Below are 16519 nucleotides of genomic sequence, written 5' to 3'. Positions count from 1 at the left end.
ATCTCGTACAGGAATCCACAATTAATATTGTCTCGAATATGTGCCGAGGTATAGAACTTATGTGTGGATAGACACCAGACTGCTCTTGCACGATTCAGACAATATTCATCAATAAATACCGACTGAATAGACTTAAGCGACAGTTGTTGTGTTTACCTTGCAGCCCTGCCTACACACTACGCCACTGTGATTTGATTAGGTTTTGTCTTTGCCACTCAAATACCCAGCCACCAACATATTTTATAATTCGAAGAGAAGGATTGCCACAAGGCTCCTCATCGGTCCCACTTCTACATCTCAATTATATACAGCTCACGAAAATATTTACTTCAAGTACTCAGAAGCTCTCGCTGTATGAGAATAAACCAGAGAGACCGTACCTGTGAGTATAACTTACACAAGGTTTCTTATTAAGTCCGCTCTTGTTTTGAGATGAACGTTTGATTAGAGAAATGCAACAAACGATGGAAAGATAGTACGTACAGCGCATTCATTGTCTTAATTTATGAAGTATTTGTTCTGTGCGAAGACAAGCTACAGGGTCTGAGCTTTAAGCAATTTCTACTAAAAAGACCGAAATAGCAATAATATTCCTTCTAATTTATTTTCTTCCAGATTTGGATCTTTTAGTACTCCAAAAGCTCTACGATTTGCAAGAGCAAAGATCATCGAGTACTGTGGCCAAGCGCCTAGCGCGCCACTTTACATTCGGGAGGTCCCGGGTTCTAACCCCGGTGCCGCCTGATCAGGTGTGGGTTTTTTTCAAAAGTTTCTCCACACCATCACATTGTGGTATATCTCATATCACAGATAAGGCGAATGCTGGGTCAGTACCACCGTCCTTCCGCACCCATCCTCACCGTACCCATCCCGAATCTTCCCGTCAGTGTGGCTGAAAAGGCTCTGGAAAGGCTCATCAGCAAAGCGTTTCTCGTAGGACAAGTTGTCAAAATGCAACGGGGAATTCAGACTCAGCCAATAGAAAAATTTTGCAAAGAGGAAATAAGTAAAATGTTTGTCTTGATGTATTTTGCAGTGCAAAAGAGCAATTAGTCAAGTTCCGTTATATTAACTGAAGCATGGGTGCCCAGTCAAGCATGCGCCGCGGTGGAAAATGAATCGAAGAATTTTTCCCTATCTCCGTCCATCTCACTTGCTTAATGCCCCTTCAAGATTTCTCAGAGTTATTTATTGCAATGTATATCAGTAATAAGAATATAAAATGCGTATCAGACAATGATCTGTTTCCGGCGGATACAATAGGCTATAGCCTGTCATTATCAACGAACTCTTCTTCCTATCCCATTCAACCCTGTCGACTCCGACATTTATGACTACGTCTTGTTCTTCACCTGAACAATAATTCCGACAATTAAAACCGAAAATGTCGCCGCTGACGCTTCCTCTTGATGCTATCTCGAATTTGTATCTTTCCAATGGCCGGATTGGATCTGAAATTCCACGGACTTATGCCCCTTGTAATTTCCCATACGACATCTTAGATACACAATTACGGTGACGTCACGGAGCTATGAACCCATCACGACTTTTCTAATTACCACCGGTACACTCCGCAACAACTCGCCTTCCCAACCCCACCAACATTTTTTACCTTCCGTGGATGGTGCGTTGCTAGGAGCTATACGACGCTACACTTAACACTCCACCCGGTGATTGTCCAAGAAGTCGTTATTGTATATTAAAGAGGCGCTATCTGGTGGATCGCGGGCGGCGCCCGACCGCGACAAATTACTCTTCTTCAGGGCTGTTTGATAAAATCCCACAAGTAACGCAAATAGAAGTAATAACAATTGTTAAACATGTTGCAGGGTTGTCATCTTTGAAACGCGAGTTATTGTTTGAAGAGAAAAGTCCAGCACGGTTGGTTCCAGTTGATTGGTGGACGGGTGACCACCGAAAAAAATTATTTATGTTATTGAATGTTTCTTGTAATTAGGGTCTCAGGGACAGAGAATAAAAAACAAGGAGTCCCCCTTAAGTAGCGCTCACACCCTGTCGGAATAAATCACGTATCCAGTGAAAGAGCGCATTAAAATCAAGGCGGTCTAGCTCATCAATTGTGCAACAATAGAGCAACGACATAAACACAGCACATGTGATGTGGAACGATTTATCAAGCGGTCGTCGGTCGGGATTCTTGACCGTTAAGGGGTTGGGACGATTATGAATTTGGGAGTGGATGCGATGGTGAAAATAAATAAAATCCGAGCACCAGGAATTCATCAACTATTCCCAATACCTGAGGGTTGTTCCCGTATGAATCCTGCACGTGGGCTGAGGATCAAAGGCCTCAAAGGAGCTGCCGCGGTTCAAACTATGTGAAAAATTAATATTTAACCCACGATTATTGTTATTAACTGCCGAAATTACGGATTAAACACTTCTCGGGTATGCTTTGATCCCTTTTGTGAGGGCGGACTGAAAGAAAATCGATGCAAGTCGAAATTTTAGCCGCAGATGAGGGCCCCAGGATGGGGCCGAGTGGTCTGGGTGGATGTTTTCAAACTACGATTTGTTACTTTTTCTTTATTTCATTTCATTTCATTTTTACTTGTTTCTTTTCTCGAACCCCTTCATTTCCACATTCCTGTGATTGCATTTGCGCCGTCCCTTCGCCATCCAGTGTCCGAGAATCCATTAACACCACCGAAGACAGGATGTAGCCGGATAAAACTTCCTGTTTCCGTGCGGCGCACCAGCTTTTTATAAGGACACACTCCATCGAGCATCTTTGTCCGAGGGGCCGAACACAAACAAGATTGTCTAATTTATCATCGATAACAAATCGAAAGGCGTTCTCGCGGACTAATGACGTCCCTCGCCCATTAGCGTGACGTCCACCAGACGAAGAATAAAGAATTTCGCTGCACTAATGCCCTCTTCGGACGACAAACAAGAAAAAAGTCCAACAGGAGGGGTGGGCGAGGGGCGGGCGATCATCTGATGCACCTGTGCAAGACGATCTCACCTGTAAAAAAATGAAAACATTGTGTCGTTGTTTGCGAGAATATGAGAAAATTAAAAAGGTGAGTTATGGAGGTAATGAAATGTATTATAAAATCATTTGTAATGAAGTGCACAGGAGAGAGAGTTATGGAGGTGGAGATAAAAGAGTTAGTTATTAAATGTAAATGTTATAAATATTTGGAAAGGAAGTGAAGTATCTGATATGAGGCAAGGAGCAACAAAGTGTTAAATATCACATTTTTCATCCAGCAAAAGGAAATATATTGTAATTATATGTTCCTTCTGAACTAAAGGCTATAAATAATCATTAGTTACAGTGCATACCCTGTTATTATTTTTCTATCATTTATTTAATTCTCTTAATGAATTCATTCCTACTCTGGGTTGTCTCTACATATTTTCTTTGTTCGCACAGATATGGATCCGTTAACAATATTTTACAATTAAGAGGATTAACCACACGATTAAGAAAAATTTTATTTATATTTCCTTGAGTTGATTTCAATAATTATTTGTGTAGCAAGACCAAACAGCGCATCTTTTTCGCCCGAGTTTAAGTTTTCTGGCCGAGGCGCAGCCGAGGCTGACAGGCGAGAACAAAAGCGCTTTTTGGCAAAGCAAAAGACATCATTGAAAAAATTACAAATATATTTTGAATCTACCTTTTTCAAATACTTAATACATATTAACAATTTTTTTGTAGTATTTGTTATCAGCTTGCCAGCAAAACTAGAAATTCACTAATTACTATACAATTACTTATTTACATAATTTATGACAGGACAATTACTGGTTTTGTCGGTTTTGTTGCTAACTGTTAAACAGACCAATAGATGGCGCCACGGTCAGCGTCCGAAAAAGTGCGTCCCAAAAAGAGTTACTTTTCGTCCGCTTGTGAGTCCGTGAAATTACTGTTTTCAATAAGGGTGGCTAAACATTTTTTTTGTTCGATTTCTAAAATATTTAAATTTTAAGAGGAAATTCAAAAACAAAAAACATTTTTTTAATGCTTCCATAGAAGAGTAACGATTTTTTTAACACAATAGAAATAAAAAATTAATACATTGTATGGAAATCTTCCAAAATAAAAATTTGTACAATTTACAATTTTTTTAAAAACATTTTGCGAATCGCATTATTTTTTTGAGTTAACAAAAGGTGGTAAAATGGTCATATTCACAGCATTTTTAGGATTCCAATTTTCATCGACTATCATTTAATTCTTAGTGCCAACGTAAAGATGGTTTTTTTACCAAGACCGACGTGATTTTTGTATTTTCGAAAAAAGCGTGTCCACTCCATAGATATTTCAATTTTATTAACAGAAATTTCTTATGTGTTGAAATATTTTCTAAGGAAGAACAACATTTTGTGTCCTTTGATTAAGATTAAATTGAATATTTTCCAAATTTATTTTGTGGTTAAAAAAGTCGTAATGTCAAAATTGTTTCTGATCTAGCTCTGCATTAAGTAAAATTTTGTCCCTTACTTAAATGATATTTATTTAGTATCAATACATAACGTCAGACTTTATAAGATTCATTTGAAGGTCATAATGGACATTAGCGCACTAGTGCGATCAAGTAACATTTTACTGCACTGGTGTGTTACAATTAGCACTTTACACCTTTGACGCGTTTATTAATTATGGAATTATTTCAAAACAATTTTATACCTGCTGCAAAGCCTCCCAGAGCACCTTTCATGGCCCATGTCTGACACAATCGAAAAAATGTCAGTTATATTGACTCGAATGTCATAATAAAAAATCAATTGACAAGAAGATTTTCAAAAACGAGAATGTGTAAATCAGAAGCAAAAGGTTCTTTTCAAACGCTCTGTGTTACACCCGACGTTAAAGAATGCTATTGTTTCATGGCTACAGGCTAACATCTTCAGGTGTACTTCACACGCAACAACATCATTAATACCAATTTATCACTTTCGGTTCCACAGGAAATACCATCGACTTATAAATTCTGAACGAACACATGTGTATTGTCACATTAATTGATAGACGTTACGATTTACCACAGTTATCTTCAGAAATAGATTATTATTAACCCAAATATTTTACAATATATCGGGTGTTCATTTAAATTTCTCCTCAAAGTAGGCGTTGAAGAACCGATCGTGAACGTATCACGGATCAGCTGTTTAAATCTAACCTTACTTTTTGCGTTGTTTGTGTTTTGAATCTGCAGACTGACGAGTGGTGCGTTCACAATCGACTCTTCTGTGAGGATAAATTTAAACGAACACCCGAAACATTGTACCTTTTGACGAATTTCAACGATTTTTTTATGAACGCTGTTGGAAACAAATGAAGCAGCACGACATACAGTAGTGGAAACATAACAAAACGAAAATTTGTTGAACGACAATTTTGATTTATTCGTTTCTTACATCTGAAAAAATTAATTTGACATTTGACAGATTGAAACATAGGTTAGGTTAGGTGTCATCTGTCATCTGACACAGCAGCTACCTGCTAACTGTCACCAAAACATGATTTCACACCTTGTACAGTACAGAAAAAATATAAACTGAATTGAATTATTGTTGTTTTGAGTCACCGTGTAGGTACACGTTTGGGGGCAAAGTTTTTCACCTCGTTTTTTTTTCTTTTTTTTTTCTTGTACGAAGGTCGTGTCACGAGGCGAACAAATCCTGTTGATGATCGGAATGTGTTCGTTTTGTCCAGCCCCATCAAATACCCCGTCCGATTTTCCCAGATGATCGAACAAAAATTAAAACTTTTACCTTACAGCCGGACCTTCGAATTTTGACATATAAGGGTCCGACTCCCGCGGAGACTTACAATATTTATAAATACGGTTTCGGATAGCTGTAGGTAGGAAGGCAACTTCGACCAAACCCAGCGCCATTGTTCTTTGACGTTTTATGTCGTTTGATTGTGATTGAAACGGAACCCCTAGAATTGATAATTGACTATAAACTCCACGGCCTCAGCCTCTCCACTCACAAAATCTCCCGATTAAAAATAAACACGGATGAATAATTGAGGGCGATACACGAGATAATTAGTAGATTGAAATCTGGACAAATACATGGCTATTACGCTGATTGCGTTGCTATTTTTGCACGAAAACGTCCCGTATGAATTTAATTAAGCGGCGGAAATCGCGACGTTGCCAATGCAGGGCTCATTTCCAAAGTAGCAATTTTCGCATTTGTGTGTGCGGCACAGACGCGAGGCGTGCGGACGCGCGACGCGGGCGACGCTAGCGTCCCCGCGCTCGCCACAAATTGTGGACGAGCCTCGAGTTGTCGATCGAATATCGATCGTGTCGATCTTTTTCGAGGGATACGTCGCCGCGGCTTATAATAAAACGGTCGCTTACCAAACAAATTAGTTATTAGAGAGACGAAGTATGCGATGCATTAAGAATAACGCAGAGGTAATAGATTGATTGGTCCCAGAGAGCCGACAAAAAGCGAGCCGGTTTGATTGCCAAAATGACCCTTTGTCGGCATCGTCTAATGAGGCCTCGAACATATGTCTTCGATACCTACATTTCAAGAATCCCACTATATCGAAACACGGTAATTAATGGCGGATTTTGGTATTTCTATAATTAGAACAAGTTGGCTTTTACTCTCGATGTGTGGCGTTTGTTCGTTTTGTCGTTCGATTCGGAGCAATTTGATTGGAATTCTTAGGAAATTTCTTTGTTTATACACGCAAGGACGGAGCGGTTTGGCTGGTACAACGATTTACACGCGAAGATGGGCGCCAGACAAGATGTATACACTTTTTTTGCCACCTCATATTATCAAGTTAAGTGTCACAATTTTTTTTTGCCATAACGAATCAATTTCTCATTGTTTAACAGATTATGAAGAGTCTTGGACTGTTTTGGCCTTTATGGTAACAGCAGTAGCCAAAATATAAAATACATACAGAGTGTCTCAAAAGTACCGCCTTTCCTTGAAGGTGCGTCATCTAGAAGTGTTATGGAGTACTGAAAAATGGTTTAAAAAATTCAATATCTATCAAATGGGCAAAATTTTGAAAATTTATTTTAATAAAATAATTTTTGTTGAAGTGTTTGGTTGTTGTTTTACCTCTCAAGACCATCAAAATGGTTGCCTAGGTATTCAATAATACAATGCTATTACGTATTTCTAGGTAGAAGTAATTCTCAGGTTACAGCGTTGCCTTTTTTATATTTTAAAATTGCCTATATTTCCTAAATGGAGGGTCAGAATTTTTTTTAAATATTTTTCCAGCACTCTACTACATCCCTAAATGACGTACCTTCAAGGAAAGGCGGTACTTTTGGCACACCCTGTATAATAATCAGAGAAATTTACCAATGACCCAAAACTACTCTCTAAGGAAAATTTAAGATGTTTAGGAAGAATTAGATTTCTTTACTCCAGTGAAAACAAGATAGGTTTTCTTACATCTATGTTTCAAAAAATCAAAAAAAGAAACTAGTAGACTGCTAATTAGTCGAAATGTGTTGCTTCTTGGTTAGTCAAAAGAAGCAAATAAAATATTTTCATTGAAAATGTAAATGCAGGAAGAGAAGATCTTTCAACAACTAAGCAAGATCAATGGGACTCCACTCTGTCGGAAAATTAGTCAATTTACTAAGAGCAAGTTATAGACAAGCAGAAACCACCAACAAGGTATTTTTTCTTCAGTTGGACAATGTAGCTCAGGAATCATAGATCGAAGAAGTAAAAAACAAGTTGGAGCTTTGGCAGCGCAGAGAAAGGAAAGAATCTCACGACAGAAATTAAACTTATATTTTATCAACAATCTAGTTATAAAATTAATCAAAAAAATATTGCTCCAGTATTTGCTGAGGATTTTTTAAAGAAGCTGTCATCACTTCAATAAGGAAAACTCTCAGAAACACGACTGATCTACAGAAGAATATTCCACAATCTACTATGAGTACTTCAAAGAATGATGGATCCTTCTGGAGTAGCTTTCTTCACAGTTCTACATTGATGTTTTCAAATTCGACGATTAAATAGTGCAAGTAAGTTTAAAAAAAAAATGTGGTAGAACGATTGCAACGAAAGCTTCTCCTTGTTAGAGTTAGAATTAGAAGAAAGAATTTAAAAACCGGAGAATTATTAATTTTGGGGAAGAAACTACAGAAGAAAACTAAACAGTCTGAAGTCTTAAGAAGTATTTAACAAAGTAAAGACAATTGGGAAAGAATTAAAAAGAAAAACAACGATAAGTAAATTTCCAGTGAGTTTTTGAGTAAAAGTAAATAAGTAAAATGCAACAGATGTAGCAGAAGAGAAGTAGTTCAGGAAGATCTACATGTTATTTATTAATGGAAATATTATTATGTGGAATGCGCTATTTGTGCTGTTGAAAGTGAAGATTAATTTCTGAACGTGGATCATTTAATTTTCTTCTTTTTAGCATCTGCTGCAGAATAGACGTAACAGAAGAAAAATAGGCAGAAGAGAAATAGATGAGGAAGATGGAATTTATATGCGGAAATATTATTCCGTGCAATTTTTATTGCAATGCCACGCTATTGAAGGTGAATTTAGTGGATAATTTAGTTTTCTTCTTTTTAGCATTTGTTAAGGAAGAGAAGTAGTAGAAGAGAATTAAATGCGGAAGAGAGAATTTATTTATGAAAATACTGTTTTATTGGAATGTCAAAATTAATTCCTAAACGCAAATCATTTCGTTTTCTTCTTTTTGGAATTTGTTGTAGAACAGACGTATTAGAAGAGAAATAGGTCAGGAAATTTAGAATTCATTTGTGGAAATATCATTAAATGTGATTTTCATTGGAATGAGATTTTGAACGTAAATAATTTTGTTTTCTTCTCTTGGGCATCTGTTGTAAAATAGACGTAGTAGAAGAAAAATAGATCAGCAAGATCTAGAATTTATTTGTGTGGATTACGATTTTTATTGGAATGGCACGTTGCAGGTGAAAACAATTTCTGAACGTGCATAATTTAGTTTTCTTCTTCTTAGCATCTCTCGTAGAATAGAAGTAGTAGAAGAGAAGCAGACGCGGAAGATAGAATTTATTTGTGGAAATATTGTTCGATACGATTTTCATTGGGATGACACGTTTTAAGTGAAAATTAATTTCTGAACGCAAATAATCTCGTTTTCTTCTTTTTGATATCTGTTATAGAAGAGAAATAGATCAGGTAGATCTAGGATTTATTGATGAAATATTTATATATGCGATTTTCACTGGAATGAGAATTTGAACGTAAATAATTTCCTTTTCTTCATTTGGGCATCTGTTGTAGAATAAACGTAGTAGAAGAGAAATAGATCATGAAGATCTAGAATTTATTTGTGGAAATTGTTCAATACGATTTTCATTGAAATGACACGTTGAAAGTGAAAATTAATTCCTGAAGCAATAGTCTCGTTTTCTTGTTTTTGGCATCTGTTGTAGAACAGGCGTAGTAGAAGAGAAATAGATCAAGAAGATCTAGAATTTATTTGTGGAAATATTATTAGACACGATTTTCATCGGAATGGCGCGTTCACTTGCTGAGCAAGGATAACTTGGTTTTCTTCATTTTAGAATCTGCTTCAGTAGAAGAGAAATAGATGCAGAAGATAGAATTGTTTTGAGATTTTCATTGGAACGACAATTTGAAGGTGAAAAATAGTTTCTGAACGTGAATAATTTCGTTTTCTTCTTTTTGGGGCATCTGTTGTAGAACAGACGTAGCAGAAGAGAAGTAGATCAGGAAGACGTAAAATTTCTTCGTCGAAATATAATTCGTGACGATTTTCATCGAAGTTGAAAAATAATTTCTGAGCGCGGATAATTTAGTTTTCTTCTTTTTGGCATCTGTGGACTAAAAGAAAAATAAAGAAATTTGTCGTCATCCAAGAAAATTACGAGCAAGTATCTGCGTCCAAAAAAGCCATTCCCTACCTCTCGGCCGTCTGCAGGTGATTAATCGTGGCAAGTCGAATTAAAAGCGAGAACGGCAAAATGCATTTTATGGGCAATTACAGCATCCTATCGTCGACAATCGTCGAATCGTCCTCGAGAATTCAGGTTAGAGTCCGACAATAACCGTGCGTTAGCTGTTGTTACAATCCATTTACAACATTGCAAAATTCCCTGCAAGGTGAGTCAGTGGAACAAAACAACTAGGCCAGCGCACCATTCGGCACATTTCGCAGCGACACCAAGCACGCCGGATTTGCGTCCAATTTATGCCCCCGAGCGTCCAATTAGCGCCCATTATCGGCCGGCGAAAAACGGCGGATCGATAAAATATCACCAGATGGCTTTCAAGGGTGGGAAATTTTTCCAAGGTATGCAACGCGACTGCATATTTCTGAAAGCATCCGCGACGGCGAGATCAAAGCGCTTTTTATCGGAGATATTTGGCGAATCCGTACGATTGGCATTATTGACGTTTGGGGAACTGATTTGGGAATTTTTGGTCACGACGTCTGGCCGAATTTCCGAGACAATGGACCAGTTTGTTTCTCACAGTTGTAACAACGTTCAATGATACATCGGAAACCGTAGTTCGCTAATTAACTCTTCTAAATTAATTGAATCTGTGTTACCTTAGATACAGTGCAGGTGGTGTGCAGGGAAAAAGACTGACCTATGCGCCAGAAGTGGAGGAAGCGAGAGACGGACGTCGACCACATGCAAAAAGTGCACTGCAAAATGCAGACACCGTCCGAAGTTGGTCTCTGCGCTCGCCGGAATAAATTTCGTTTGTAACCCACGGCAAATATTTATTTAATAATTTATTATGAAATGAAAATAGTTTGTCGCGGACCGAGAGCATAACTTATTCGAAATAACATGTCTATGTTTATCTAGGTTTGTTGGAAATTTTAATTAATACCGTTAATTGGAATCGTCTAGATGGACGGAATAATACGAGGCTGGGGATTCTCTGGGGGCGGCCAGCGAAAATATTCACCACTCTACACTCTGGCCCACTTCGAAATTTAACCGCACACAAAAAATCTACTTGGAGAATTGGTCCAAGAAACATTTCAAAAGTATCTAAGAAAAATTCTAGAAAACATCTGGATGCTGCTTTTTCGAGTTTTTCACGCTTGGTACTCCCTCTTGAAGATTATGGTTCTTTACCATCATGTTACACCAAAAAAAAATGCACTACTACTATCCCAGGAAGCGATCGTCTATCAATGATTGTAGCGTTGCGATTTCTCGTTCCTGCGCGACTACCTCATGTTATATCGCAACAAAAATAATGGAGAACACAATCAAGAGTGTTCTCTTTCTACCAGTCTTTGTTTCAAGCAAATCGAGTCATCAGTTTTTGAGTTATGTGGATTCAAACAGACAGACAAAAATTCGAAAAACTGCAAAAAACTTTGATTGTTTTATTTTTTACTTATTACACGAAGGTGTGTCAGGCCCCTCATTACCATCTCATCCTTGTCCAATTTCCCATCTTGTATGTTGTAGAGAAACTATAATTATCGGCAAATGAAAAAACACCATATTCGGATAAAATAACAACACTAATTATCAAGTTGGTACCGGAAGCAGCAACGTGTAACGATTTCATCAATTACAAAATAAAACAGAACCCAGGTGCATTTTTCGTAATTATTGTCTGCATCGATGTATTTTATTAATACACCTCTTAATGGACAACGGTGGGCCTTTGTTCGTTTTAATTGGGTGCACGAGCGCATCTTCACCTCTTCCTGGTGCTCGTTTTTGGGCAAGTGGGCCGGTAGATGGCGACGAGAGCGGCGAATCTTGGCGGCGGCGGTGGAATTCTCTTGGTACAGTTGTCCATTCCGGCGTACAATAAAAGGACTAATTTAATAAATTATCCCGAGGCGCACATGTATAAGACAAAAACCGAAAATCCATCACCGGTCGAATGTATTGTGCGACAGAATGTCCACCCACCGCCGCCGCCGCCGCCACACTTTCTCCTCTCCTCATTCAGCGGGCAAAACACATCAAATCCTTTATGCCTGATGATACACACAAACGACTCTGTCTCTCGCACAGGACGACGCAGAAAGACACTCACAGAGGAATTCCAACGGTCGAATTAGCTGAATATTGTTTGATATATGATTCGATTCATATATCACCGGCCTCTTGACAGACCCGTATTACAATAAGGCCCTGACTAATCACCGCGTCCGAAGACTTCGACCATCGCGCCAATTCGCAAATTATTACTGCAGATATTGAGCCAGCGCCGGAGGACACGTCCTTCAGGAAAGGGTTCGACTGTGATTGATAACGACGAATGAAAGGCTACAGCTCCTGTCCAAAGGGGAATTGCCAATATATCGCTGGATATGCGCTGAAGATGACGGCCGAAACGTGACCCGACAGCCAACGCGACCCGCGAAAAATATTGAAAATAATTACGACTCTATCATCTCACAACTGGGCCCTGGCGGACGAAACTGCACGCGTAGATTGACCCACACGAATATAGACTTATACAGGGTGTTATTGAAAGTTGTACAGATATTTTAACCACGAACTACTGGCTTCATGTAGAACTCGGAGAAAATATCAAAAAAATTCTATGTCAAAAAATAAAATGACATTTATTTTTTGAGCTATAATTTTTTTAAATTGCTTTTAGTTTTCTACGTTGTCCTACAACCTCGTAGGCAAAATTTCGGCACATTTTAAAAATGCACCCTGTATATCATGTTTTATAAAATGTACGCACAATTAATTGAAAAATATTTTCAAAATTTTTTGTTTTTTTTTTCTGTCCAGACCAAACTATTTTTTCTCCTCTTTTTCACGTCGGTTTTTCCTGAACCTGTGTTAATTTATTTTGCAGTGTACAATAATTTTCCATTACCCCCGGCGATGCCGCCCCCGCGGCCCCGAGCCCTGGGGCAAATTCGCAAAAATGCCTCAAGTCGACATCGTAATTGTAAATTTTTATGAATGCGTGGCCGTAAAGTTTGACGTTGGTCCTAACAAATTTATTATCCGCCCCCTTGAATGGGATGAAAAATGAATATCGCATCGAACGTAAACTCACAATCTCCCGAATTTGCGATTCGGATACGGTCAAGTTAAGACAGCAGCAGTCAGTGACAAATCTATCCCTTTCAACCCTTCCGGTGGTTCGCCCCCGACTCCTGTTCGACCCCCGCCGCCCCCGATCCGACCACTGAACCGATGTTGCTGCTTGGATGTCACGATATGACAGGACGCGCACACTGAATACAAATACCCATAAATTAAAGGACTTTCCCTGGTCGCTGCCCCTACGTAAGAATGGGGGAGGCGGCGATCGGGGGCGCAAGGTGGCGGTTTCGGAAAAATTGGAGATCTGCAAAGTTTGCGGTTGAAACCGAAACGAGTTACAAAAATGTTGTGCACGGCATTCAGGCCGTGCATATAACGCACTTGCTATGTCATCTTGTTTTATGTTAAAAAATTTCGAAAAAAATAGTTTCCTTTAGATTATCTTATTTTGAATTTGGAATCAATCTGTGGTAAAACTGAACAGGAAGAAATAATATAATTTTACTTTAGTAACAGTATATTTTTTGACGAGCTAATAATGCCTATCATAATCCACGAGGGTGAAAGTTAAAAAACGAGCCGCAGGCGAGTTTTTTAATCACCAGAGCGGCAGTTCTAGGACAGTATTTTAAAAACATTATTAATCTAACATTATTTTTTTTTTTCTAAAATTTTAATAATCCATCAATGTGGTACTCTATTTTATGCCTTTGATAGTCTGTAAATGCTGTTTCTAGATATTACGTTTGTTCCTTTTCCCTTGCTCCATTAAAATAGAGTCAACGATAAGTTGTTCTTTACACTTAAAAGAGCCTTTGACACACACCCTTTTTGTTCATAGTTAATTATTTTATTTTTTAAACCACGATTATAAATCATTTTTGTAAGACATGTGGTAGACTGGATAAACAACTAATCACTCTATACTTTTGTATAAATATACAGGCTGTCCCAAAAATTCTCGGAAATTATGAAGGTTTTGTTATAAATCTATTTAAGAATTTTAGAATGTGTTTAAATCTGCACTAAACATTTTTTATCGTTCCCAGAAGTTTCAATTGTATGTTTCATTAATAACATTTCAGAATATTTCAGAATTTATCTTTATGATTCTCATTCATTAGCTCTACGTTCTCTAATTTATTTATTATGTCTTCGATCCATGCAGCTTTTTTACTGAAATCACTATATTTGTCCAAAAACTGGAGCAAAAATTTTCAATTTCAACTTTTTCTGGAATGCTACTTTACGTCTTGTTATAATTTGATTTTAATTGTTCTAAAAAAAATAATATTTAGAGAAAACTCGTTGGAAATGAATGCGGTAAATGGTATTCAGAGAAGGAAAAGTTTTGGAAACCCCTATCAAGATTTAATATATTTTTTTTCATATTGTAATGAAAGTGGCACTTTTTTACACGCAAAATCCTAGTGAAAGTAGCACTTTTTTACACGAAAAATCGTAGTGAAAGTAGTACCTTTTTACATCATTTTATTCCATCTCCTTGGAGATGATTGTCAAAACATACCTACTTTTTTTTTGTAATTTTTCATAAATCCTTTTGGACCAAATTTCTCAACTTACATCGATATGCAAAAAAATAGTGTGTACAACACGTTATGAAAGTCTCTTTTTACACTTATTTGCTTGATTAACTCGAACTACGCCCTCGTTAATCAAACTGCAAATTCATGAAAAGTCGAGAAGAATAAAAAAAAGAAAAAAGTCCTACGAAAAAGTGAGAAAATGAATTAAAAAATGTTGATTAAAAAAAGACGCATTAATGTGAGATGGAAGAAAAAACAAAGGATGTGAATACCACTGACGAAATACTGGAATGTTCATCGTTTTAATTTAATCTAAACTGTTGCGAAATTTTTTTTTTTGCATATCGTAATGAAAGTGGCACTTTTTACACGCAAAACCGTAGTGAAAGTAGCACTTTTTTACACGAAAAATCGTAGTGAAAGTAGCACTTTTTTGCATCATTTTATTCCATCTCCTTGGAGATGATTGTCAAAGCATACCTATTTTTTTTTTGTAATTTTTCATTTTTTACTTTTTGACTCTTTTGGTATAAATGCTCAATGTTTGGTCCAAACTGTCGTTTAATTTCAAGTGAAGGAAAGGATGCTTACTTTAAATACCTCTCAAAAACTGTCTTAATTAGCCTAAATTTCTTCTAATTCGATTAATTTCATCAGTAAATCTTTTTAACTAATGAGTTGTTACCAGCTCATTTTCACTTTGAAATTTATAATTTTTAATAGAGTCGGTACATTTAATAATTGCAATGACTTCACAGTATTAAAAATCACGTAATTTAATAATCTAACATTCCATCTTAAATTTGGGTAAAACAAATTTTACTAAAATGTCTAAAACAGCTTATAAAATTTTTTTTGAGGATATACAGGGTGTTAGTAAATGGTTGGGAATAATTTTCAGGGTGAACTCATTACGAAAAATGTGGCTTAAAACCTAAATAAATTTTTTCGTTAAAATGAGTAGTTTTCTCAAAAAATAAAATGCAGTCCACTGTTGGAGAATTTCTCTAATTAATTCATTTGTCTGCCTAAAATCGCATTAGTTTTGAATTTTGACATACGTTAAAAAATTCAACTTTCCACGTTTAAATTTTTTCTTTAAACCATTATTAAATCGTAGTATTTCAAAAAAAATACGGATATGCCAGAATACGTTTATTTTTATTTTTTTGAGAAAACTACTCATTTTAACGAAAAACTTTATTGAGGTTTTAAGCCACATTTTTCGTAAGGAGTTCGCCCTGGAATTTATTCCCAACCATTTACTAACACCCTGTATAATTGTCATCAGTTTCCCGCTGAATTTGCATGATCATTTTGATTTTTTTCCTCGATGTAGATATTTTTTGGCGATGTTATTTTTGGTCTGGTGTCTTGGAGATCCCTCATTTCCGGTGTCGGGTCCATCGATTTTCCGCGTAATTTGTGCAAACATTTAAAAAAGAAAACCCCAGCTCCGGGGTCCGGCAAACAGGCTCGCGCGTGTGTACACTTTCCGGGGTTTTTCTTGACGGGGCCTCGGCAAACGGGTCTGGAAGAATTAAACATTTACACCGGAAATAATGCAAAATAATTAAAAGCGGAAGACCCGAAAACGGTGCTCGGCGGCGGCGTATTTCCAAACAGACTGCGTGCCGAACCCGAGCTTTTCCTCCAAATCAAGTTAGTAGGTAAATTCGCAAATCTAATATAAATTTTACGAAACCGAGCGAGTACGCCCTGTAGAGTAACGAGAGCGCCGAGAGCGCCCCCTAGTAATAATTCATAAATTGAATGTTTCACAATTGCTAATTCAACATCATTCGCACAGTAGGCTTGTTCTTAACTGGCAAACGTATGTAATTAAGTTTGTTTTCTATTATGTTCCGTATAGGTACCGGTTGACCAAAAGCATAAATAATTTAATTGTTCAAACAGCGGACCAGCCGCCTCCAGCCGGCGGCCGAGAGGGCGAGCACATCCAGGAGCTGG

At 37.3% G+C, this 16519-nt stretch overlaps 1 long non-coding RNA gene across 3 annotated transcripts in view; it reads right to left on the bottom strand.

Annotated features, from left to right (window-relative positions):
- Positions 1 to 2541: 2541 nt before the first annotated feature.
- LOC138128679 (uncharacterized) overlaps positions 2542 to 16519 on the bottom strand; it is a 106959-nt gene continuing 92981 nt past the window's right edge. For all 3 annotated transcript variants that reach the window (XR_011158841.1, XR_011158840.1, XR_011158842.1), the window contains exon 4: positions 2542 to 2989. This is a non-coding gene — a long non-coding RNA (uncharacterized lncRNA). The remainder of the gene's footprint in view (positions 2990 to 16519) is intronic.

This window comes from Tenebrio molitor, chromosome 4, assembly GCF_963966145.1.
Source record: "Tenebrio molitor chromosome 4, icTenMoli1.1, whole genome shotgun sequence".
Classification (NCBI taxonomy): domain Eukaryota; kingdom Metazoa; phylum Arthropoda; class Insecta; order Coleoptera; family Tenebrionidae; genus Tenebrio; species Tenebrio molitor.
This window is presented reverse-complemented; position numbering and strand designations above follow the sequence as displayed.